At 47.7% G+C, this 24,764-nt stretch overlaps 1 protein-coding gene and 1 long non-coding RNA gene across 2 annotated transcripts in view; one reads left to right on the plus strand and one right to left on the minus strand.

Moving 5' to 3' along the window:
• TMC3 (transmembrane channel like 3) overlaps nt 1–24,764 on the plus strand; it is a 243,750-nt gene that overhangs the window by 2,107 nt on the left and 216,879 nt on the right. The window lies entirely within an intron of this gene.
• Nucleotides 1,462–13,868, minus strand: LOC308573903. The gene is made up of 4 exons (XR_014002204.1): nt 13,271–13,868; nt 10,223–10,478; nt 5,233–5,423; nt 1,462–3,375 (listed from the first exon to the last, which is right to left on the minus strand). It is a non-coding gene; the product is annotated as an uncharacterized lncRNA (long non-coding RNA).

The following is a 24,764-nucleotide window of genomic DNA, read 5'->3' on the forward strand; positions in this document are numbered from 1 at the left end:
CGGGACAGCGGAGGACTTCTCCGCTGTCCGGGCAATCTTAAAATGCTGGCGGGCGGCATTTTAAAATCGCCCCGGGACAGCGGAGGACTTCTCCGCTGTCCGGGACGATTTAAAAGCCCCTGGGAAGGCAGGCAGGGGGGACAAAGACTTTTGCCCCCCGCCAGCCTTCAGAAGGTGTTCCCGCGCCCCCGCCCCACTTCGGAGCACCGTTCCGAAGCGGGGCGGTGGGGGAAGGTGTTCCCACCCCCCGCCCCGCTTCAGAGCACCGTTCCGAAGCGGGGCGGTGGGGGAAGGTGTTCCCACCCCCTCGCCCCGCTTCGGAGCACCGTTCCGAAGCCGGGCGGTGGGGGAAGGTGTTCCCACCCCCCCGCCCCGCTTCGGAGCAGCGTTCCGAAGCCGGGCGGTGGGGGAAGGTGTTCCCACCCCCGCCCCGCTTCGGAGCACCGTTCCGAAGCGGGGCGGTGGGGGAAGGTGTTCCCACCCCCCCGCCCCGCTTCGGAGCACCGTTCCGAAGCCGGGCGGTGGGGGAAGGTGTTCCCACCCCCCCGCCCCGCTTCGGAGCACCGTTCCGAAGCCGGGCGGTGGGGGAAGGTGTTCCCACCCCCCCGCCCCGCTTCGGAGCAGCGTTCCGAAGCGGGGGGGGGTGGGGGAAGGTGTTCCCACCCCCCACCCCACTTCGGAGCAGCGTTCCGAAGCGGGGGGGGGGTGGGGGAAGGTGTTTCCACCCCCCCGCCCCGCTTCGGAGCAGCGTTCCGAAGCGGGGGGGTGGGGGAAGGTGTTCCCGCCCCCCCGCCCCGCTTCGGAGCACCGGGAGAAGCGATCTCCCCACAGCCCCTTGCTTCAAAAGAGGTCCGGGGGCAGCGGGGAAGAAGCGCTGCGCTTCACGCTGCCCCCGGACCTCTTTTGAAGCAAGGGGCTGCAGGGAGAAGCGATCTCCCCGCAAACCCTTGCTTCAAAAGAGGTCCGGGGGCAGCGCGAAGCGCTTCCCGCTGTCCCCGGACCTCTTTTGAAGCAAGGGGCGATGGGGAGAAGCGATCTCCCCGCAGCCCCTTGCTTCAAAAGAGGTCCGGGGGCAGTGGGAAGCGCTTCTCCCCGCCGCCCCTTGCTTCAAAAGAGAAGACCCGCTGTCCCCGGGGCAAGCTTCGTTTTGCGAAGCAAGCCCATAGGGAAATTCGTCTTGCGAGGCAACTCGAAAACGAAAAAACCTTTCGTTTTGCGAGTTTTTCGTCTCGCGAGGCGTTCGTCTTGCGGGGTACCACTGTATCTCCATTGTGAAGACAGATGCAAACAAATCATTCTGCTTCTCTGCAATCTCTTTGTCCTCCTTTATAACTCCTTTGTCTCCCTTGTTGTCGAAGGGTCTTCCCAGATAATTTCCTGCTACTAATATATTTGAAGAACTTCTCCTTGTTGGTCTTTATTTTTACAATAACGTGTTCCTCAAAGTCTTCCCCCCCCCTAAAGCATCCCTTACTGTCTGTCTGCACTTTTTGGGCCGCAGTTTGTGTTCCTTTTCGTTCTCTTCATCAGGACAAGACTTCAGTTATTTGAAGGAAACCTTCTTGCCTCCAATAGCTTCTCTCACTCTACTTGTTAATCATGCCAGTGTCCTCTTGTCTCTTATGGTACTTTTCATGAATCTGTGGTATATACTCCAGCTGAGTATCTAATAGCGTGTTTGGAGCTAAAAGCATTTTGGAGTGATTTGACCCTCTTGACTTTCCGTTTCAACATTTCTTTCTTTCTTTTTTTAAAACAGTCTCCTTATTTGTTGGGATACTTCAGTCAGTAGAGCATGAGACTCTTAAATCTATGATTTTCCTCTCTCAAAATCAGATGTGACCGTGTTGGATTTTCTAGGCAATTGGCTATTTACATGTTTATTTAATATAACAGGACTATGGTGTCCACTCCCAGTTGGCTCAACAATGCTCCATCTTGCACCAGGCCCTGGGTGCCACTCCAAGATGGCTTTCTCTGCAATGCTACCAGTTCCATGTGCAGGGCCAGACAGACAGGCTCAGCTTTCTGGTCTCAATATCAAAATGAGACGATGGTGTCAGGAGGAAGGGTTTGGATTCATAGGCACTGGGGAACATTATGGGGCAAGCTAGGCCTGTAGTTGAATGTTCATGAAGTAAGTTATTTATTAATTTATTTATTAAACTGATATGGAAATTTGGAAAATTGAACCAAAGATTGGAATAAATGAGGGGGGCGGGGGACCTGAAATTGAATGATTCACACTAGGTGCAAATTTGTGATGGGTGGAGTAGCCAGTCCATAGGTTGAATGATTGGTTAATGGCACTCGGTTACTACAGAACGGAAATAGGCCCGAAAGCTTATTATGTCTGCCAGCAGTTGATTTAATTAAAACAGCATCTTTCTCCACAGAGATTCTTACACCCACAAACACTTGCCACTCTTTCTCGCAATAGATAAATAATTAGTTCGCTGTACCGAAAACCTCACAACTTAGACATTGCCAACTCAGTGGTTACATCAGTTAATTAATGTCTATTGATAGACATTACATCATGGTAAGGAACACATGATGTCCTCTGCTGCTGAATAAGTCATAGCTTTACCTTTCAAGACAGAATAGACTAAACGTAACCACACAGGCGTTGTTGTTGTTGTTGTTGTTGGCATTTGTCTGTCTCAAGAGACAATGGAATGCACCCCCAGGGGTGTAGTCAAACTGCAGGAGGATAACTGTGCCCGAGACTAGCTGCAGAGACTAATAATTCAGCTTGTTATTTGACTCCCACAAAGAGCTGATTCACACCCCTAGCAGATAGTACTGCGATGATGGACCAGTGGTCTGACTTGGTTCAAGGCAGCTTCCTACATTCCTGAAAAAAAGTGTGTTCTGCCTGTAAAAATGATTCCCACTCCTCCAGACAAGCTTGGCGCCCATTCCAAGTCTCTTTTGTCAGCTCTGAAGTGGCCGCTTGCTTCTGCTCATCAATCTGAAACCTGAAGGAAGCCTTGGCTGGTCTTGCAGTTGGCACAGATTCTTCTAGGTGATTCATGAGGACCGAAGTGCCTCAGCACACAAGCCACAAATTGAATTTTGCCAGCTCTTCCCCCGCTGCCAGTTAGGAGACAAAACAAATAGTTGCCATTTCCACCCCTGTCCTCCTCATGATCCCTTTGTTCTATCTGAAAGCTCAAGACCCATGCTCTGATGGCCCAGATGTGTGCTGGAAATGTTTAATGCTGCTCTTCAAGCAACTTGGAGAAAGACTCCCCGCTTCAACGCTGGTGTTGGATAATTTCCAGGTATTTGTGAAACCACGTGGAGCTGGACTTGGGAAGAGCGCACTGCTGGCCACATTCCCACCAAGATGGTACAAGAGAGAAGTGTGTCCTGGGGAAAAAGGAGAAGAAATCACTAAGGCACTTGTGGTCTGTGGATAATCAGGTTGAGTAAGGACTCCTCACCTTCTGGAGAAGCAGGCTGCCACTCTGCCAGGGAGCTGACAAGGAGAACAGGTCATTCGCAGATCAGAGAAAGGCGGTGAAACACTGGCTAACTTACAGTTAGGTAAAGGTAAAGGGACCCCGGACCATTAGGTCCAGTTGTGACCGACTCTGGGGTTGCGGCGCTCATCTCGCTTTATTGGCCGAGGGAGCCGGCGTACAGCTTCCAAGTCATGTGGCCAGCATGACTAAGCTGCTTCTGGCGAACCAGAGCAGCGCACAGAAATGCCGTTTACCTTCCTGCCAGAGCGGTGCCTATTTATCTACTTGCACTTTGATGTACTTTCGACCTGCTAGGTTGGCAAGAGCAGGGACCGAGCAACGGGAGCTCACCCGTCGCAGGGATTTGAACCACTGAACTTCTGATTGGCAAGTCCTAGGCTCTGTGGTTTAACCCACAGCACCACCTGCGTCCCTTAACTTATAGTTAGTTTCTTTATTAAGGAAGCAGAACAGAGAACACACAGAGACTTCTAAGATTTGCTCCTGTCTAGCTGAAGCATTTGCCTGAAGTGGCTTGTAACTCCCTATCCTCTGTGTCAGGCCCCTTTCTCTGGCTACAGCAGGGTCCCCAAACTAAGGCCCATGGGCCGGATAAGGCCTGAGGGACTCGCTTATCCAGCCTGCGGTGACCCCCGCCACCTGCTGCCGCCGCCCCTCTTTCCGGCACTGCGCTGCGCAGCTGCCAGTTCCGGGTCGGAGGAGCACTGGAAATAGCTTGTGTGCATGCGCAAGCGTTATTTGCGCATGCACAAGTGTTATTTCCAGTGCACATCCGGGTTGGAGGAGGCCCGTGCACATGCGCACATGCCATTTCCGGTGCTCCTCCAACCCGGAAGTGCACCGGAATTAGCTTGTGTGCACGCATATGGGCACGCGCTCCCCCACCCTCCGGCCCGCTTCACAATCAGCGCTGGAGACACCAGCCCAAGGCGTGGTAAGTTCACTGACCCCTGGTCTACAGCAAGACCCAAGAGACCCTTTCTGTTTCTAAAGGTAAAGGGACCCCTGACCATTAGGTCCAGTCGTGACCGACTCTGGGGTTGCGGCTCTCATCTCACTTTATTGGCTGAAGGAGCCGGTGTACAGCTTCTGGGTCATGTGGCCAGCATGACTAAGCCACTTCTAGCGAACCAGAGCAGTGTATGGAAATGCGTTTACCTTCCTGCCGGAGTGGTACCTATTTATCTACGTGCTTTCGAACTGCTAGGTTGGCAGGAGCTGGGACCAAGCAACGGAAGCTCACCCCATCGTGGGGATTTGAACCGCTGACCTTCTGATTGGCAAGTCCCAGGCTCGGTTTGACCCACAGCATCATCCGTGTCCCTCACTTCTGTTTCTACCTGGCACTTTATTTGGTAACATGCCATAGACGGCTTGTTCTGGGAGTGGGGAGGGGGCTTGCAGGCTGTCAGCAGAGAAGGCTCTGTGGTAGGACTGCCAAATCTGATCCCTGTCTCTGCCCTGTGCTGGGGCACCTGCCTGTTTCCTCCTCTTCATCATCTTTCAGCTCCCAGTCTCCAGTGCTTCCCAGCTCTTCCCTTCTTCTGGGGTGTGGCTGATTTCTCACCTCCAGGATCCAGGATTCAAACCCTCTCCCTCTGTACTTTCCCTGGGGGGCTCTTGGTCAGGCAGTTGCCACCATTCTCCCTCATCCATCCAGTCCCTGACACACCCAGTGGTAGTCACGTCTGCATTATGTAAGAGCTGCCCTATACTGTGGCAGATAAATTGGTCCACTTACCTTGGTTTCGTCTTCCCTGACTGGCAGCAATTCTCTGGGACTTCAGACAGGTGTGTCTCCTAGCCCTACCCAGCAATGCTGGGAGATTATACCTGCGAGCTTTTTCATGCAAAGAGATGCTCTACCATAACTGAATCTTCTTGCTCAGTTCCAATAGCATGAGCTCAGCATCTCCCACACTGGACGTTCCCCTGTAAACATAACCACAATTTATTGGTCGCCAAGAGTGGACACTCACCCTCGTATCAGTTCTGAGTGGATGAGAGGTACACAGAGGTGCTAAGATAGGGTTGCCATATTTCAAAAAGTGAAAATCCGGGGACACACACACACACACACACACACACACACACACAGGGTTTGTGAGCTCTTTGTAATGAAATTCACCAAAATCTACATTTCCGCCATACACCTGGATTTTCCTGGACATTTCCGCGATTTCTGCCTGGACGTTCTTTACAAGGGCCGAATACTGGCTATGTCTGAGAAATTACAGACATTTGGCAACCCTAGCTAAGACCTTCTCTCTATGAGAGAAAATGGAGGTGGCTGATGAAGGTGCCTTTTTCCATTTTGAGGGGGCAGCTGAATGGGGTGGGGGCACACCCATGCCCTTTTGTGGTCCAGTCACCTTTTCTGCTCTTTTAGATATGGCAGCCATTTTGTGTTACGCCATGTCCCCACAGCAGTCATTTTTTGACCGGCATCTGCAGCACTTCAGCAAAACTTCGAATGTGCCCACATGCCCAAAAAAGTTGGCAGCCCCTCTCCTTGAGGGCCACAGGTTCCCCATCCCTGGTGATAAGATGAATGATAATATATATATATATAAAGAAATAAATACAATCACCCACATACACACTCACACCCCTTTACAGTGGTACCTCGGGTTAAGTACTTAATTCGTTCCAGAGGTCCATTCTTAACCTGAAACTGTTCTTAACCTGAAGCACCACTTTAGCTAATGGGGCCTCCCACTGCCGCCGCGCCGCCGGAGCACAATTTCTGTTCTCATCCTGAAGCAAAGTTCTTAACCCGAGGTACTATTTCTGGGTTAGCGGAGTCTGTAACCTGAAGCGTATGTAACATGAGGTACCACTGTACTTGTATTTCTAAATAGTTGTTTGCTTTTGCAGGAATCTAGAGGAGGCTCACACCTTAAAACCAGTTACTTCTTTTATTGTCTTCTTTTGGATGTAGAACCCCTCCTCAATGTGTTGGGCGAGATACACATCAGGGTGTATTGACGCTGAAAAAAATAAATCCCTCTAACTGTATTACTTTGGGCTTGAAATTGCATTGTGCGACATCATCATCAGCTGATATCCTCTACAAAGCTACAACCCTGAATGTGGATGCTGATTTGGATAGATGAACTACTTATCTTAATATACATGTTGCAATTAGGATGGATGGATAATTCTTATTGTTACAGTGAACTGACATTTCCACCCCCTTTCTGTTATATTTGCAATAAAAATCTGTCTGTCTGTATAAATGTACTGACCTAGATCCCAGCTTCAATTTCTGCACCTTTAGCCTGAAGGGCACAGTTAGAGCAGATTAGGCATGTGTCAATATGGTGTCTGCAAATTGGCTCCCACAAGAACTGAGCTGCTCATTGTTCCCAGCTAACACTGTCTAATAATAATCAATTTTCTCCCCATTTCGGAATAGCGAGCTGCATTTGCATTCAAAATGATTTTAACAAATACAGCACAAGGAGGCAGCGCCTGGTGCAAAATGAACTGGGAATCGTTTCACGCATTTGGGGTTGTTAACAAAGTGAGCCTGCCTGCCTATTGGATGCCATCTGTCTGGTTATTGACAGCCCTGTCAAGGAAGGGGAGGGAGAAGATCTTGAGAGAGTTGGCAGCTGCCCAGCTTGCCTCCGTTCTGCTTTCTAGTGTTTCCATAACAGATGTTCTGCCACATGCCTGGGGTTGCTGCAGAAGAGTTGATGTGTGCACTCAAAAATAGGTGATTTTCTTTTAAGGCACAAGAGATGGTCTCTCGCCTTCTGTAAGGCAGGTTTCGAAGATGGGACTGCTTCTGTGGGAGAGAATCCTGCCTTCACTTTTATTTTTATTTCCCTCAAAGATGGGGGGAGATTTGGAAGCGAGGCATGGTTGCCCACCTGGCTGAATTCTTGCACGCAGGCAGCACTGTTTGTTGCGAGCAAAACCTTCTTGTTTGATTCTAGCAGAGGCTGGTCCAAGAAGGGCATTGCCCCACTGACCTCACTCTGCCCCCGACTACCTGCGTTCTTACCTGCAATCAACCCAGAGGGTGGCACTAGTTGTCAGCTTCCTCCTCCTAAGTCTCAGTGTCGCCTCTGTATAACTCAGCAGTACAAGAGGATGAGGGCAAAACTAGAATTAGCTGGGTCTCCCTGCCTTTCATCCTGCTCGCCCTCAAAATGCCCTCTTGCCAATGTCTGTTGGTTGATTGTAGAAGGAAGCTCCCTCCAGGGCCTGTTTGAGACATTTACTTCCTGAGGCAAAGGATAAGAATGCACCTTTCTCTTTTAGAGGTGATATCTGGTGCCCTAGTGATGTATGGAAGTGAGAGCTGGACCATAAAGAAGGCTGATCACCGAAGAATTGGTGCTTTTGAATTATGGTGCTGGAGGAGACTCTTGAGAGTCCCATGGACTGCAAGAAGATCAAACCTCTCCATTCTGAAGGAAATCAGCCCTGAGTGCTCACTGGAAGGACAGATCCTGAAGCTGAGGCTCCAATACTTTGGCCACCTCATGAGAAGAGAAGACTCCCTGGAAAAGACCCTGATGTTGGGAAAGATGGAGGGCACAAGGAGAAGGGAACGACAGAGGACGAGATGGTGGGACAGTGTTCTCGAAGTTACCAGCTTGAGTTTGACCAAACTGCGTGAGGCGGTGGAAGACAGGAGGGCCTGGCGTGCTCTGGTCCATGGGGTCACAAAGAGTTGGACACAACTAAACAAGTAAACAACAACAACAACATCTGGTGCCCAAGATTAGGGGGCCTGGCACATGTGTGTGACATCATGCACATGACGCACGGCGCACGCATGGTGTCACATTGTCGGGATGAGCCTGAGTGTGGAGCCCAGCACGGCTTCCTCTCTCACTCTCAAGAGGAGCTAACCACTAACCTACTCCATGCTCAGCCTCCTTTGTCCCCTCAACATTGACGGGGTCTGGCCCCTGCCAGCAGATTTTGAGGGGGCCCAACACACCTTTGCCCCTAAGAGTTGGTGCATCTGCCGTCTTTCCACATACAGAAGTGAACTGGATGCTTAGTTGAATTTTACTGTAACATTGATGACAGGGCAACATCCTCAGGGCATCAGGTCAACTTATGGGTGGCAGACCAAGCTGCGTGACACCCAGAACAACTCGGTCCTCCTCTGACAGAGGTGAGGAGCAAGGGAGAAACTGCTGAGGGGGTTGGCACTGCTGCCCTCCACCTACAAAAAAACCCCACACCCACTCCAACATCTGTCATCTCAGGCAGTCACCTCACTCTGTCTAATGGTAGAGCTGGTCTTGGCTTCTTCACAGATGGAAGAGGCTTCTTGGACAGAAATAAGTTGAGCACTGCCTATTTTGCGACATTGGGAGTGTCTTTTGCTGCCAGGACATCTCCCACGATTCCCTGGAGGCAAAAGATGTTGCCAGCATCTCTATGCTGCCATCACTTTACTTCAGGGTTAGGGAACCTCAGACCTTTGCGGAGGCCAACTGCAACCTTTCACCAGTCAGCCCCCTCTCCTCAAGCCACATCCCTCACCAGCCCTGATTTGTACCCTCCCTGAGTGTTTTTGCCTGGGTGGAATGTGTCCTTGAACTAATGATAATGTTTCTTGTTTCCCTGGCTGGAGGATAAAGAGGGGCGCATGAGTGCAGAAGCTATCCCACTGTACAACAAAGTTAAAATTTGCATCTCAGCAGCGAATGCTGCCCTTGAGCTGAAAAAGGTCCTCCACTCATTTGACTTAATTGTGTCCAGGAAGGAGGAGAAACCCATCAGGCCTCACCTGCCTGCTATAGAGATTCCTTTGCACCAAGGTGAGGTTTTCGTTTAGGGGGTGGGGTAATGGATAGTATAGGTGATTGGGCTCCTCCTGCAAAATAATAATAATAATAATAATAATAATAATAATAATAATAATAATAATAATAAGGGTGTGGAGAAGGCATCAGGGAGAGAGGAATGAAGAACCCCCTCATGTTCTGATTGCCTATGGAGCAATAGCAACTGAAAATGGGGAGAGGTGAATTAGGGAAGGTTTGATGAATCATGGAAGGATATTGGACCCTCATCCAGCCCTCTGGAACCAGTTACCAACTAAAATTAGACAGTATCCCAGCATCATGATGCTTAGATGCCTACTGAAGATGATGAAGAAGTTTCTCCCTGAGGTGCGACCCAATCATTTATGAAAGGCGAATTGTACATCTGTGGGAATGGCTTTATTTTTACAATTTGTATGAAATTTTAGCTACCGGTAATTGTTATCCTGTTGTACACAGGCTATGAAATGGTTTATCAATTTGTAATAATAATAATAATAATAATAATAATAATAATAATAATAATAATAATGCCCTGAATTGGGAGTTGGATGGGGTCTGGTTCACTTCGGAATGCCTCCAAAGAATCCTTCTTTATTAATTTCCCCTTTTTATTTTGGAGGAGGGAACAGCATCGTCTGAGGCAGTACAATGAGAGCTTGAGAAAGTTTGTCCACTGCTAATTCTGTATTCTGCACTTCCCCCTTCCCCAGCCTGACCTAAATCCTCATGCCTCTCCCCTCCAAGTCTCCATGCACATTCTACTTTAGGAGAGCCAGGGATCCATTTTGACATCCCTTCTGCATCCACCACTCACCCTGGTCTTTCCGAATCTGACATTATCCACCCAGATGCTAACAACAACAGCAAGATACCACAAAGAACTCAAAAACTGTGTAGTGTGTGACTGTTTGTTGCATTTTGTATTATTACCTCCTGCTTCGCGTAATCCCAACAAGTGATGTTGTTCATTCTGCTTCTGTGTAATTAAAGCAAGGTGTGAAGACATTTCAGCAAGCGCAGAAGGTGCTTTTTAGTTCCTTTAAAAAAAAAGCAAAAAGCGATTGCTTCCCTTTGGTCCTTCTGTCTGTCAAGCTTCGTTGGCTGTCAATGAGGTGGCAGAACAGAGTTATCATCTGCCTGCAGCAAGACCTGTTACCGCTGATAGGCGAAGGGATTTCTTTCCCCCCTGTAGCAATAAAATGGAGACAGACAGAGAGGCAAATTCAAGCATGCAACATACAACAGCCTATATATCTTCTTAGCACAAGCAGTCTGTGTGCACTTTCTGTTTCAGGAACTTGGACGTTCAAAATGCTTAACAGGATTATCTTGTAGAGGCTGTGTGGGTGTGTGAACAGGATGACAATGGGGCATCATTTAGATAAATCCTCCACTTCCCAAGGATGATTTTGGTTAGGCAAATTCTGTGCTGTGGAAAGATGCTCCCCCCCCCCCACAAAAAAAATAACAAAAATGATGCTGTGGTGTAATTAGTTTGGGAAGAACCATAGCTCAGTGCTAGAGCAAATATTTTGCATGTAGAAGATCCTGGATTTAATCGCCACCATCTTCAGATAGGGCAGGGAAATAATAATAATAATAATAATAATAATAATAATAATAATAATAAACACAACCTTGATGGCAGACAGTGAGGAGGAATTAAAGAACCTTTTAATGAGGGTGAAAGAGGAGAGTGTGAAATATGGTCTGAAGCTCAACATCAAAATAACGAAGATCATGGCCACAGGTCCCATCACCTCCTGGCAAATAGAAGGGGAAGAAATGGAGGCAGTGAGAGATTTTACTTTCTTGGGTTCCATGATCACTGCAGATGGTGAGAGCAGTCACAAAATTAAAAGACGCCTGCTTCTTGGGAGAAAAGCAATGACAAACCTAGACAGCATCTTAAAAAGCAGAGACATCACCTTGCCAACAAAGGTCCGTATAGTTAAAGCTATGGTTTTCCCCGTAGTGATGTATTGAAGTGAGAGCTGGACCATAAAGAAGGCTGATCGCCAAAGAATTGATGATTTTGAATTATGATGCTGGAGGAGACTCTTGAGAGTCCCATGGACTGCAAGAAGATCAAACCGATCCATTCTTAAGGAAATCAGCCCTGAGTGCTCACTAGAAGGACAGATCCTGAAGATGAGGCTCCAGTACTTTGGACCATAAAGAGCTAGATGGACCAATGGTCTGAGTCAGTACAGGGCAGCTTGTGATGGTCTATCATGAAGTCGCTGGTCACGTTGCCTGAGATATGTCTGCAGGCAGAAAGAACAAAGATCCTCAGCATCGCCTTCTAATAGATTCTGGCCACAAACAAATCACACACACCCTCCACATGCAAGTCACCCATGATAATACTGAATGTTTGAGTTTCCCCTCTCTAATCATATTTTTAAACCAGTCTATGTAGTAAATTGATCAGTTAAATTATAAGTCAAGGAAAATAAAATAAATATTCGAGGAGAAGAAGCAGCAGCGTTTGGATTTGATATCCCACTTTATTACTACCCTAAGAAGTCTCAAATCGGCTAAGAATCTCTTTTCCCCTCCTCCCCCACAACAAACACTCTGTGAGGTGAGTGGGGTTGAGAGACTTCAGAGAAGTGTGACTAGCCCAAGGTCACCCATTAGCTGTATGTGGAGGAGCGGGGAAGCGAACCTGGTTCACCAGATTATGAGTCCACTGCTCTTAACTACTACACCACATGGGCTCTCGATCTTAAGGAGCTTAAGACAGTGCACAAGGTTCCTCTGCTCCCACATCACAACAATCCTGTGCGGTAGGTTACACTGTAGGTAGTGACCATCTCAGGCCATCCTGGGAGTTTCATCGCTAAACAAGGATTTGAATCCAGATCCTCAAAGTGGCTTTTAGCAATTATGTTCATGTCTTCTGAACCATAGGTCAGCGGTCTTTTGTAGAGAGGCTTTTGATGTTTTCTATCTTCATTGTAAGAAACAGCAGCACACCAAGCTCATGCAGAGATGTGGGGTGATTGACCGGTGCTGTGGTGCTAGACAAGGTATGGTGAATGGTTCACTGCTACGGATGCAGACATCTGCCACCCAGCAGCAAACGTTACTCTCTTTTTGCAGATGACCAAATGTTAAAAACGCAGGTAAGGAATAAAAGTTTAATGCCTGTGAAATGATTGGGAGCTCTGGAAAAGACGAAGCATGTGGTATATATAATTCCAAGTGATAAAAAGATAAGCACCACAAAGTATTTATGATTATGGAAGGGGGCTATAGTCCTGAAATCTGTCATATATAAACTAAACCAGAAAATGAGCTTTGAATCCGATCGCAGGCAACAATCATACCAGGGATTGCACTGAACAAATGAGAACCGCTGTTTATAACAGTTCGGGAGCATTTCGTGAAATTAAAGGGAATGTACGGTAATTGTGGTTTAACTGATCTGTGACAGAAAGCAGAAAAGGTGCACTCTTGTCTCCTATGAGAATATCAGATAGTGAGACTTGTGAATACCAGGCAGAACACAGACACACAGGTGCACAAGTATTTGTGCATAGGTACGCACTTATGTGTGTAGGCATGTGAACACATTCACACTCATCCACAACCCTCATTGTAGTTGAGGATACATGATTGCAAACATTCCTCTTGCTTAGTCAATCTCAATATCCACACTGATTCCGATACTGACTGAAGGCTGTCAATCACCTCCAAGTGACAATTCTGACTTAAAGGGCAAAATAAAAAGGGTCTGCATCCTTGCACATGCCACATTTCACATGTATGTGCAGGCTCAGTTATGTAGACATATTAGCTGCTGCAAGAAGCCTCCTAGCTTTTAGCCACATCAGAACAAAGTGACAGGATTATTTATAAAGACACAGTTCTCCCCGCCCCAAGCCATTCAGCAAATACATAGAAATACATAGAAATACACACACACACACACACACACACACACACACACACACACACACTCATTCTTACCTTTTGGATCAGAGGCAGGTGCCAACGGTTCAGGCCCCTACATGTGGTTAACCAGCATACTAGGACACAGACCATGCTCTCCGCCTGCAGGTGCTGCTTGTGATGTAGATACTGGACCACATTTTGACAGCTGATAGTCTGGGAGAGAGGCTAGAGTTATTTAGCATCTTTGCATTCACGGCAAGTCAGACCGTGCAGCGGGAGCATCTATATTTAATTTGGCAATCGCTCTGGATGACCTCAAAGGCTTTTTCATTTTCTTGCTCTGCTTCTCTCTCTCTCTCTCTCTCTCTCTCTCTCTCTCTCTCTCTCTCTCTCTCTCTCTCTCTGCCTTCGTCTTCATTGCTTAGCAACAATCAAGGGTGAACTTGCTCTTAAGCCAAGCACCACTACAGATATGGCTCCGATCTCTGCCGGCTGAGTGCATCCTAGTCAACCTTTCCTTTTCGCGTCTCCCACCACTTGGCATTTCCCTCCACCCTTTCCTGTCTTGTTCTTCCACTCAGGCAGAAGTTTTCACTCTTCCCCCCTCCCAATTTCAAACACATTGCAGTAGATGGGGAGGCAGCTTCTAAAACAAACGGCAAGGCGGCAGGCTTGGTGGCGGGAGCAAGGAGTTTTATTGGATGCCAGTAGCCCTAGGTGAATGCAAGGTTGGACTGTACAATTGAGTAACAGCCAGGAAGGGGGGGGCAGGAAGTGGTTAACCCCTGCTTTTCCTTGAAATTAATTCCTGGACTGGACTTAATAAGAGCCCATATAATTAGGACTATCAATGACAACAAGTCATGAAGGCTATGCTTGGCCTCCACAGCTGGAGACAGTAATACTTCAAAATATAGCTTGCTGGAAACCACAGGAGGGGAGAGTACTCCTATGCTCAAATCCTGCTTGCAGGTTTCCCACAAGAGTTTGGATTTGATATCCCGCTTTATCACTACCCGAAGGAGTCTCAAAGCGGCTAACAATCTCCTTTTCCCTTCCTCCCCCACAACAAACACTCTGTGAGGTGAGTAAGGCTGAGAGGCTTCAGAGAAGTGTGACTGGCCCAAGGTCACCCAGCAGCTGCATGTAGAGGAGCGGGGAAGCGAACCCAGTTCACCAGATTACAAGTCCACCGCTCTTAACCACTACGCTACATCTGGTTGGCCACTGTGAGAACAGAATGCTGACTGCATGGACCTTTGGCCCGATCCAGCAGGCTCTTCATAGGCAGGGCCATCTTACCCATAGGTGTTAGGGGTGTGGGGCTCTCAGGGGCGCCAGGCCGAGAGTCCAGGGCATGAGAGTTGAGCCAGGGAAGAGCCTACCCGTTGGTCAGAGTGCCGCGGCGGGATCTTCTGCTGCGGGCGGCTCTGCACCATGAGTTTGGGGACAACTGAGTCAGTGAGACACTGAGGCGGCTGGCCAGCTCTGCCCTCCTGCGTGCCTGGGACTGGGTAATCTGGGAGGGGGGGGCGCCAGGCTGATCTTTGCACCCCGGCACTGCATATGCTTAAGACAGCCCTGTTTGTATGTTGCTATGTGCATTAACAAACCTGCTGCCTTGTAGGAGTGCTGGCTACTTGGACTCCTGCAAATACACCAATAATTGCAAAAGTCGTTGTCACTTCCCAGTGATCTGTCCTCTGTGAGAAATTGGAACACACAAGGATCTCTGGCGCCAGAACTTCTCAATGCTCAGAGAACATGCCCCTGCATTGGACTTCCTTTAACCTGCCATTTAACGTGGAAGACCTTGTGAGAACAATCTGATGGCCTCTCAACAGCGGTACTTAGAACGATCACCTGTGCGAACCCACATTGTTTTGAAGCCCATTCAGAGTTGCCTAAAGGAGTTGCCTGTCAAGTTCATTCAGTCGCTAAGCTGGATTTCATTGAACAGCTAATTCTCTCCCACTCTCTTTTCTCCCGGCCACCTAATGGATCAAGCAAGTTCAAGTGGAGATAAATGGATACAAGAGGCTAGCAAATAACTAAGCATCACAGCATCCTCTGCTGATACGCTTAGCTGAGGTTTTAGCTCCTAAACCTTGCAAAATCCAGCCCCCTGCCGCCCCTCCTAAGGATTAAGAACAGGCTGTAAACTAGCTATACTCTTGATTCTCAAGAGAATCAAAATGATAAGAAATAGCGACGGGCAAGGAATGTGTTTTAAATGCATACCGGTATATACATAAAATGTGTCTGTTCCAACCTGAAGAACCTTTGCTTGTATCCCACTGCCTCTTGCACTGAGTATCCCCTTATGTCTTAGCCACTTGTGCATTAAAAAAAAAGCTATTATGTGCAACATTTAATGCGAAAAGTATTGTATTATATTATAAGCCTCCTTTTGAGCATGATCTGCATGATCACCCCACCCACCTGTCCTCGATGTTAGAGCCTCAGGACTGAAATTGAATTCCCCCCTCCCAACCTCCCATATTTCCCACAGGAGTGGGGTGGGGGAAGGCTTACTTATGTATATGACACCTACAATAATGTATTTAATAATATGTATAATTAGCTATAATTGTGTTTTTAGCAGAAAATGCACTTGGGGGGGGCTGCGATCTTGTGTGGTGCCCTAAAACATGCATTTTGGGGCACCATGTCCCCCAACCTGCTTTTTGTGGGGCAGGGGGGAAACTGTGGTGCAAAACCACGCAAGATCACAGCAACCAAAATGGCCGCCGTGCTCTTATGATAGAAAACAGGAAGATGGCATTGGGAAAGATGGCGTTTCAGATTTTGGCTTCAAAGTGTGTGTTATGTATTTCGCAGCTACGTGCAGGAATTTCACAAGGTGGAGTTTGGTGGGCATCTTTAGGTACTTTTAAGATGAAAGGTGAGACCCAAGACTTGTCTTCCAGGTTGTAGGACCTGTTGGCTGGGTAAGAATCACCTTTGGGGCTAAGCTGTGACCCCCACTCAGAGTTGTGGGGCCCTGAAAGGGGATGGGGGAGGAAGACCTCCCTACCCACCCTGAGGTGTGTGTTTGACAGGAGGGGGTGAAGTTAAAGCCACCCACTTTTATGTGTTAAAGTTAGCTAGGTTCCCACACTGGCACCCAGCAAAGAAATTGCATGAAACTAAATATATGTGGCTCCATGTTTTACCCAAGCTTGCCCTGTGTTACACTTCTTTATTTCATGGCTGCAGTCAGAACTACAGCTGTCATTAGACCCAATTTGCATGCATGATTTGCTTCTCGAAGCATCAACGGCTGAATTTATCTGGAGACAGGAAGGTCAGAAAAGTTTAATTGATTGTATAATGCAATTTAAAAAGACTGGCAGGGAATCTCGGGCAATTTTGGGACAGCTGCCTGCCAAACCTAAAACGCACAGCAGCTGCGACAGCAGTGGGATTATGATGAGCTACACACACACATTTGCAATATCCTGCAAAACGGGATTGGGCAGACACTTGAAAATGGGCAGCAAAAAGTATGCAGGGGTTCCAGACACATGGAGTTGGACTTAATGCTAGTCCCAGTCAGAGCAAACCACTGAAGCTATCTTAGGTTCATTAATTTCAGTGGGTCTACTCTGAGTTGGATTACCATTGGGTACAACTCCATGTAACTGGGGCAAAATACTTGACCATTTTCAACCTCAGTAGGGTTGCTACCCATCTTCTGTCCCATTTGGGCTTCAAACAGGACAGCTTTCTCCCATACTCATGCTTGGCCAACCCAAAATGGTGGTTGCATTGCTGTTGGTGCAGCTGACGAGGAGCCTGGCCCGGTGTGAGCGATAATAGAGAGAAGGGGAAAGGAACAACCTCCTTTCCCTCTGTCAGACTCCAGGGAATTGGCTTAGTAAATAAACAGAGATCAAATGAAAGGAATGTCTTACCAGTTAGATTCTTTAATAATCACAGTGAGAGCACAAATAACACGTCTACTAGAAATGGTGGTGCTCCCAATTAAGGCTCACTCCCCCCCCCCATCCCTATTAATCTACATCACTCCTACATCTTGTAATCTGAGTTTGTACCTTCTGGGCATTTTCTGAGCTCTCTGTGTTTTTGGAGATGCGAGATGGATGCTGTCCAGAGACTGTGAATCTGTTAACCCTCTCTCTTCCAGTGTTTCTTCTCCTAGTTGTTTCCCCTCCAGTATTTCCCAGCTTCTGCCTTCTGAACTATGCCCCTCTGCAAACCAGTGTCCCAAATCTACACTGTCCTCCTGCTCCTGGGAAGATTCAGGATCAGGAGGAGGGGGTGGCTCCCACCATTCTGCCTCAGTGCAGCCCCCCTCAGCACGGTACCTGACACCCTCCCTAACCCCTCCTTCTTTTCTTCTCACTGGTACTCCTCCTCCTCCTCAGAAGAGTTTGGATTTGATATCCCGCTTTATCACTACCCTAAGCAGTCTCAAAGCGGCTAACATTCTCCTTTCCCTTCCTCCCTCACAACAAACACTCTGTGAGGTGAGTGGGGCTGAGAGACTTCAGAGAAGTGTGACTAGCCCAAGGTCACCCAGCATCTGCATGTGGAGGAGAGGGGAAGTGAACCCGGTTCCCTAGATTACAAATCTACCGCTCTTAACCACTGGCTCCCACTGACACTGGTCTAGCATGGTGCATTGCCGCTTGGCCCCCTCCGCCACCCCAACCTGACCTCTCCTCCCCCCCTCCTTCTCCTCCTCCTCTGTGCTCAAGTCTGTTCCGACACAAACATGGCAAGAGGCTGGACCTGTGGCTTAAGTTGCCTATGGGAGCCGACGTCTACCCCTGTCCCCTGCCTGTCCCATATTTTACCTGACCAAATGTGGCAACCTTAGATACAGAGCTGGCCTTACTTGTGCACAGCCCTCTCAATTCAGGCCCCTGGCTTGTATCCAATTCCAGCCCTGAATCCATTCAGGGGGTAGGACTAATATTTCAGGGATGCAGGTGGCACTGAGCCTCTTGGGCTTGCTGATCGGAAGGTCGGCGATTCAAATCCCCGCGACGGAGTGAGCTCCGGTTGCTCTGTCCCAGCTCCTTCCAATCTAGCAGTTTGAAAGCACGCCAGTGCAAGTAGATAAATAGGTACCGCTGTGGCGGGAAGGCACACAGGGTTTCCATGCACTCTGGCTTCTGTCACGGTGTCCCGTTGCGCCAAAAGCAGTTTAGTCATGCTGATCACATGATCCGGAAAGCTGTCTGTGGACAAACGCCGGCTCCCTCAGCCTGAAAGCGAGATGAGCGCCACAACCCCATAGTCGCCTTTGACTGGACTTAATCGTCCAGCGGTCCTTTACCTGTACTTTACTAATGTTTCATTAGAATTTTAACCCCCAACTAAACATATGGTTGGGAGGGGGAAGAAGGAGGTGCTGTGTCTCTTCCCCTGTCCCCCTCCTGACCGAGGGCAGGAGCATTCAATCCTACCGAACGCCGCTTCCTTAGTGTGTTCCCGGGCATCGCCCAACTGCAGGCCAATTCCTCCCCACACTGGAAAATATTCTTAAATGCTGTCTATATTCTGACTGAGCCCTACACAGGAAGGCCTGACCACGGGCCCTGTAAAAATGCCTGCTTTCCATCCCCAACAAGGCTCCCTTTCACGAGCCACCTTCCCCCCACATTCTTACGCAAATAGTTCTATTTTAATAGCCAAAACCTATATAGCCCCCCAAAATAAAACAGATCCGCAATGTTTTAGGAAATGTAAAACTAATTGCTTTCCTTGTTCCTCACGAGGTTGCCAGGCCTTTCGTGTACTTAGAGCCCCGCTGGAATCAACCCACAGAAGAACACGCCTTTGTGGTATGTAAAATGAGGTGAAGGGAGATGGCTGCTGGGTTTATTATTACTATTATTATTATTATTAAAGCAGGGCCCTCGCTGCTGCTGCCGCCACCACCACCTAGCTCCAACTTCTTAAACACTTAAGTAAATATATTAGTTTGGCTCACCTCTGGGGATTGGGTTGACAAGGGAAGCATTCTCTGCTGGTTAGAGTCTGATAATCCCACTTATGCTGAGACGGCAAAGGTAATAAAGCAAATGTTAATGGTGACTTCAGCGAGAATAGGGGTGTGCCTGCACTATGATGCGCCTGGCGATTTCCCCAGCCCATTGTAAACTCTTTCGCACTTAGGCACTTCTGCACTTAACCAAATGGTCCTTGTTGACCTCATCTTGTTCCCCCTACCCAGTGGCGTCGCAATGGGGGGAGGGGGGTGGTGGTGCACCCTGGGTTCCATGCCTGCGGGGGTGATAAGAAGTCAGCCCGCAGGGGCTCACAGCTGCGCAAGCAGCCATTGCACCACCGCAGCCGCATGTGGAGGATCCTCCGTTCGTGGCTGCAGCCTCAAGCAGAGGATCCCGGCACCATCCGTACGGCACTGGAGTGCCGCTGCCAGCAAACCGCTATGTACAGTGCATGTGCGGTGTCGCTACATATGGCACATGCGTTGTACATAGAGCTGCCGCACATGCGCCCTACGTGGCTACGCCCGCCCCGGGTGTCACGACGCCTTCCTTCACCCCTGCCCCTACCATGAATGCAAGCGCCACCTCTTTGTGTAGTGGCCTTTCCTCTTTGGCTCTGGCTCTGAGAGACACGCAGAGAACTATGGTCCTGCAGCTTGACTCTCTCTATGGCTTAAAATCAGGGTGGATAAAAATTGATGATTTTTTTAAAATTTAAATTGGATTTTTTAAAATTTAAATTGGATTTTTAAAATAAAATGCTTTTGGAGGAAAAAAAATTCTGATGGTTTTTTTTCTATTTAAGTTACAGTATAGTCCATAGGCTATTCACCAGGAAATAAGGATTTGTTTTAAGTTTTTTATATGTGCTAAAATTCAGTTTAAACTTCTTCTTCTTCTTCTTCTCCTTCTCCTTCTCCTTCTCCTTCTCCTCCTCCTCCTCCTCCTCTTCCTCCAAAAATTGTTTAACCACATCAGTTTACAAACATGGACACATATGCTATAATGTTCTTGTTTTAGTTAAATACATTGTTTAAATTGTTATAGAGGAAATTTTATTTTTCTCCTTCCAATAAAATACAGCATAAAAGTTGTCCAAATATAAACAATTAACTTATTAAACTTTAATAATTTCATAATTATCTGTCTATGTATTTCTAAGAGTATAACCAAATCAGTAATTTTTGATATAACTGTAAAAACTGCTCTGAAAAACTATTATTTCAAAAATGAAACCTTCATCTGGCCGTAAAGATTAAGATTATACCAGCAAGAATGAGTCTTTCTGTAAAAAAATAATGATTTAAATCAAGTCTTACTGACTAGTGATTCAAATTGTGAATTTAATTGCGATTTAAAATGATTTGATTTAAATCAAATCCCCCCTGCTTAAAATGAACCAGACTAGATTCCTAGAGAGGAAAGGGATTTGGGGAGATGGGGAGGGGTCCTCCAGGGCAAAAACGCCTCTCTCCAAAGCCTCTTCCTGCCTGGCTTCTCATGTGGGTGGGGAATTTCAAAAGGTGGCTGTATATTGGTCCATATATTGTTTCAGAAAGCACAAGTTGTGTAGGTTGCCTTTAAATTGGAAATAAATTTCTCACTCATTCCTACACAGACCTGTCGCTGTTATCTCCAGGGTCAAAGCAAAGGGAGAGTGTTTTCCAGAGCTCTCCCAATTAGCACAGCGCCTCTGGATTTCTGCCATCCTAGGGTAGCTGCTTACCTCACCTTCCCACCTTTTAAAGTAGGCAACGGTTTAAATACATTAGCATCCCTCCTAATCCCCCCTGAGAGCTTTCCCTCTAACCCTTCAGCAATATTCCAGTTTATAGTTGGTTTCTGCTTGAATTCTGCTCACCTAGCGTGGAAGTGTTTTCTGAAGTAAGCTGATAACCGATCCGGCCACCTAAAGGAAAAACATATCGCAAGACTTACTCCAGCGCATCTCCCCACTTCTCCTCTTTGATTCCTAAGTGTTAAAGCTGTCTTGTCTCTCCTGGTGGTTAATTGGCAAATCCTGACACCAGTTTAATCTGGTCCATTACATTAGTAAGTGGTTAAAGGAGCAGGGTGCTGGAGGAATGCGTGGGTCAAATGAAGATTTGGACCTGCTCGTAAGAAGATGAAAAATACTGTGATGTAAAACAATGAAGCAGACATCAGCCTTGGGCCAGTTTGTTCCCTAAATCAAATCTTTTCCAAAAGAAGTAATTCTAGAAAGTTGTCTCATACTGAATCGGACCATTTGTCCATCTAGTTCAGTGCTGCCTCCAGAGACCACCAGCAGCTCTCTGGAGACATTACCTTACCTGGAGATGCTGGGAATTGCATTTGGGATCTTCTGCATGTACCACAGATGCTCTGCCACTGAGCCTCTGGTCCTCCAGATGTGAAGAATGCAGGAAGCTGCCCTGTACTGAGCCACAAACTTTCTGTTATGTGTCTATTACTTATTTCAGAGCGCACTTAAAGCAAGCTTTTATGACTTTAACTGGTTTTGTCACTACTGTATCCTTTTTGCTACCTTACTGTAAAAAAAGGCCCCATTAGCTAAAGTGGTACCTCAGGTTAAGAACAGTTTCAGGTTAAGAACAGACCTCAGGAACGAATTAAGTTCTTAACCCCGAGGTACCACTGTAGTTACTTATCTCCCAGGCTCTAACGTTTCTTTGATGAAAATAGGGACATCCTACCATATCCACTCATATTTCTCCAATGAAAATAGGGATGTCCTAAGGAAAAGCGGGACATTCCAGGATCAAATCAGAAACCAGGATGACTTCTGTAGATCTGGGACCATCCCTGGAAAATTGGGACACTTGGAGGATCTGCATACAATTGTCCTTGCAATCTTTTGCACACATACTGGACTGGGATTCAACCCCACTGAAGCCCCAAGGAGGCTTACAGCACAACCCTCCTCCTGCTTCCTCAAAAGTTAAATTCATAGCATTCAAATAGCCTATCGCAAAGCATTCAAACCCTCGTCTGTGCTTCTGCCTGGGCCCACTTTGATTCCCCACTCCTTCTTTTCACAACTGTAAACACTGATGTAAACATGACAAGAAAAGGCTTTCTGTCTTTCTTTCGCTGCTGCTTATCAGCTTTGGCAGATTCCACGGTACAAAAGACTGTGTGGTCCTTCTATTATCCCGCCGTGTGGCTCTGCAACAGTGGAGACCACTCACTGTTTTGTACTCAGGGCTTTTTATTATCATTGCCCAGAGAGAGGGGCTTACTATAAATGTAAATGCCACATTTATGGGAAGGCTCAAGGCTAAGTTGGATTTTATTAAAAAGAAGGCCGTTCTGTTGCTGGCTGATGTGCACTCTGAAAACGCACAACCCATAGGGCAGACATCCTGTGCGAAAACAGAGCTGGCTTAATTGCATACTTAATAAGGGCTCTCTTCTCAACTGGCTTAGCTTTCTCCAGAGAGGGAAGTGGTGGTGGTAAGCCACAAGTTCTGGGCTTGCCACACACCTTGCTTCCAAGTGTGAGTTTTCAACAGGGAAGTTGAAATATGGCAGCAGAATGCATAGGAGTAACCCAGCCCCATATTTATTTAAACATGCAAGCCAAACACCTATAGGGTCCTGTAATGGTTCTAGGGGTTGCTCGTGCGTAAGCCTGTGCCAACACCTGGCTGCGTTGCCTGAGTGAACCTTTCCTGTCCGGGCAGCCACTCACCCGTGGCTATCTCAATCGCTGGCAGAATCCGTCAGTGGGCGTTTCTTAAACTTCTTCCAGCAAAGAAGCTCTTTGACGCCCAGTCTCCTCCTACTCTCCCTGTGTGGAAGCCTTCTGCGCAAGGAGGGCATAGGCAGCGGAGGACCCTTCCTCTCCCCGCTGGTCCCCGGCAAGGAGTCATGTGACCGCCTCGCTGATTCCCCCATCTGCCCCCCTTCTCCACTGGAGCTACGCTGATTCCCTTCCTCAGAAGATGGGCTGCCTCTCCCAATCCCGGGACACTCTCTGGGATCCCTCTGGAGCTTGCTCTCTCCCTCCGGCACTGATGGCAGTTCCCTGACATCCACCTCCTCCTCAGCACCCCTCCCACCCCTGGCGCGATTTTCCGACACAACCTCCTCTCTCTCCTCGGCTGACGATGCGGGGAATCCCCTGAAAGAGCTGTCATCATCTTCTGAGGATTCAAAACCAGCCTCCCATCCGCTCGGATCTCTTCCCACTGGTTGAACCTCCCAGTCTGATTCTTCTCCCTCGGACACCTGCTCTCCCTCCTCTTCGGAGGCAGGAAAACCCACAAAGTCCCTTTCGTCGTCTGTGGGTCCAAATTCTTCCTCCCAAAATCTAGCTAATGGTTTGGGCTTATCCGGGAACAAACTGTGGAATTCTTCCACCAGATACCCATCAGTGATTGATTCAGCAGGGACCCACGTGTTTTCCGACCTAGGTTCCCCCTCCCAGGCTACCAAGTACTCTACCTGGCGACCTCGCCACCTTGAATCGAGTATTTCCGTGGCTTCGTTACAGTGTTCCCTCTCCTTGACCCGCGGGTGGGTGGTAAGATTCAAAAGATGGTTACACAGCCTTTGGATTCCAAATCTCCCCCCCCCTTCCCCGGTTTGAATTCCCCATGTCCATCAGTCTATATGTTATCAGCCTGGAGATCTCAAGTCATGGCCGAATTTCTCCCCAATTCCATCTTGTCGGTTTTCTTCTAATTTATTAATTTTAATAATAGTTAACTTCAAACGTCCAATCTAACAGAGGCCTTTAATTTCCTTGATCTTTACCACTCCTCCCATTGTTCTTCCGTGTCGTAGTCAGTCCTTTGTTCTTCTTATTCCTCACTTTCTCAGGTTTCTTGTCCTGTTCAGCTGCTAAAACGTTCTAATTCAGAAATCTAGTATCTCTACAGAGGTTTGTTATTCAGGAACAAAAACTTACGTCCAGTCCCTTCCTTTCTTCAATAGAGAATTCTATTGTCTCCTTTAATGTAAACACCTCTGTAGACAAAATACAGTTTCAGTTTTGCAGCTTTCCCAGAAGGTAACGCGAATCCGAGAGTATTTTTCCACTTACGACCGTTCTTGTAATGTCCCGAAACCCCTCTAGGGGGATTGTAATAACTTTGTATCCTCTAATCCAAAAGTCAAATTGTTGTTCCTTATTTTCCAACAGTTTATATCCATATTGTAGCAAATTGTATCAAAATTAGCCAGCAAAGTCCTCATAACAAAGTCCTCTTTATATTCTCCAGCTTTGACAGCTACTTTGACAGCTGTCAAAGTCTCCGTCTCTCTTCACCAGGCTCTGCGAATCGCCCCGGTTCCCAGGGGGGGTTGCATTTTCCTTCTCACCCTCCACTCTTCTCCTCCAGCACAGTTCTTATAATTTCCCATCGTGGAATTAATGATTTTTATCAAGAGTATGCTTCTCTTTCGACCTTGGTTTCCCAATCCTTGTTTTAGAGTGTTTACAATAGGGGGGGGATTGACTTCCTTTTTAGATCACCCCCGCTCGTGCCAAATCCGAAAGAAAAAATTCCTTTTGAAACCCGGTTTCCCAATTATTCACGGGTTGTTGTTAATAGTCCTCCTTTTGAACCCGGTTTCCC

Source organism: Podarcis bocagei (assembly GCF_964188305.1).
Source record: "Podarcis bocagei genome assembly, chromosome: 14".
Taxonomy (NCBI): Eukaryota; Metazoa; Chordata; class Lepidosauria; order Squamata; family Lacertidae; genus Podarcis; species Podarcis bocagei.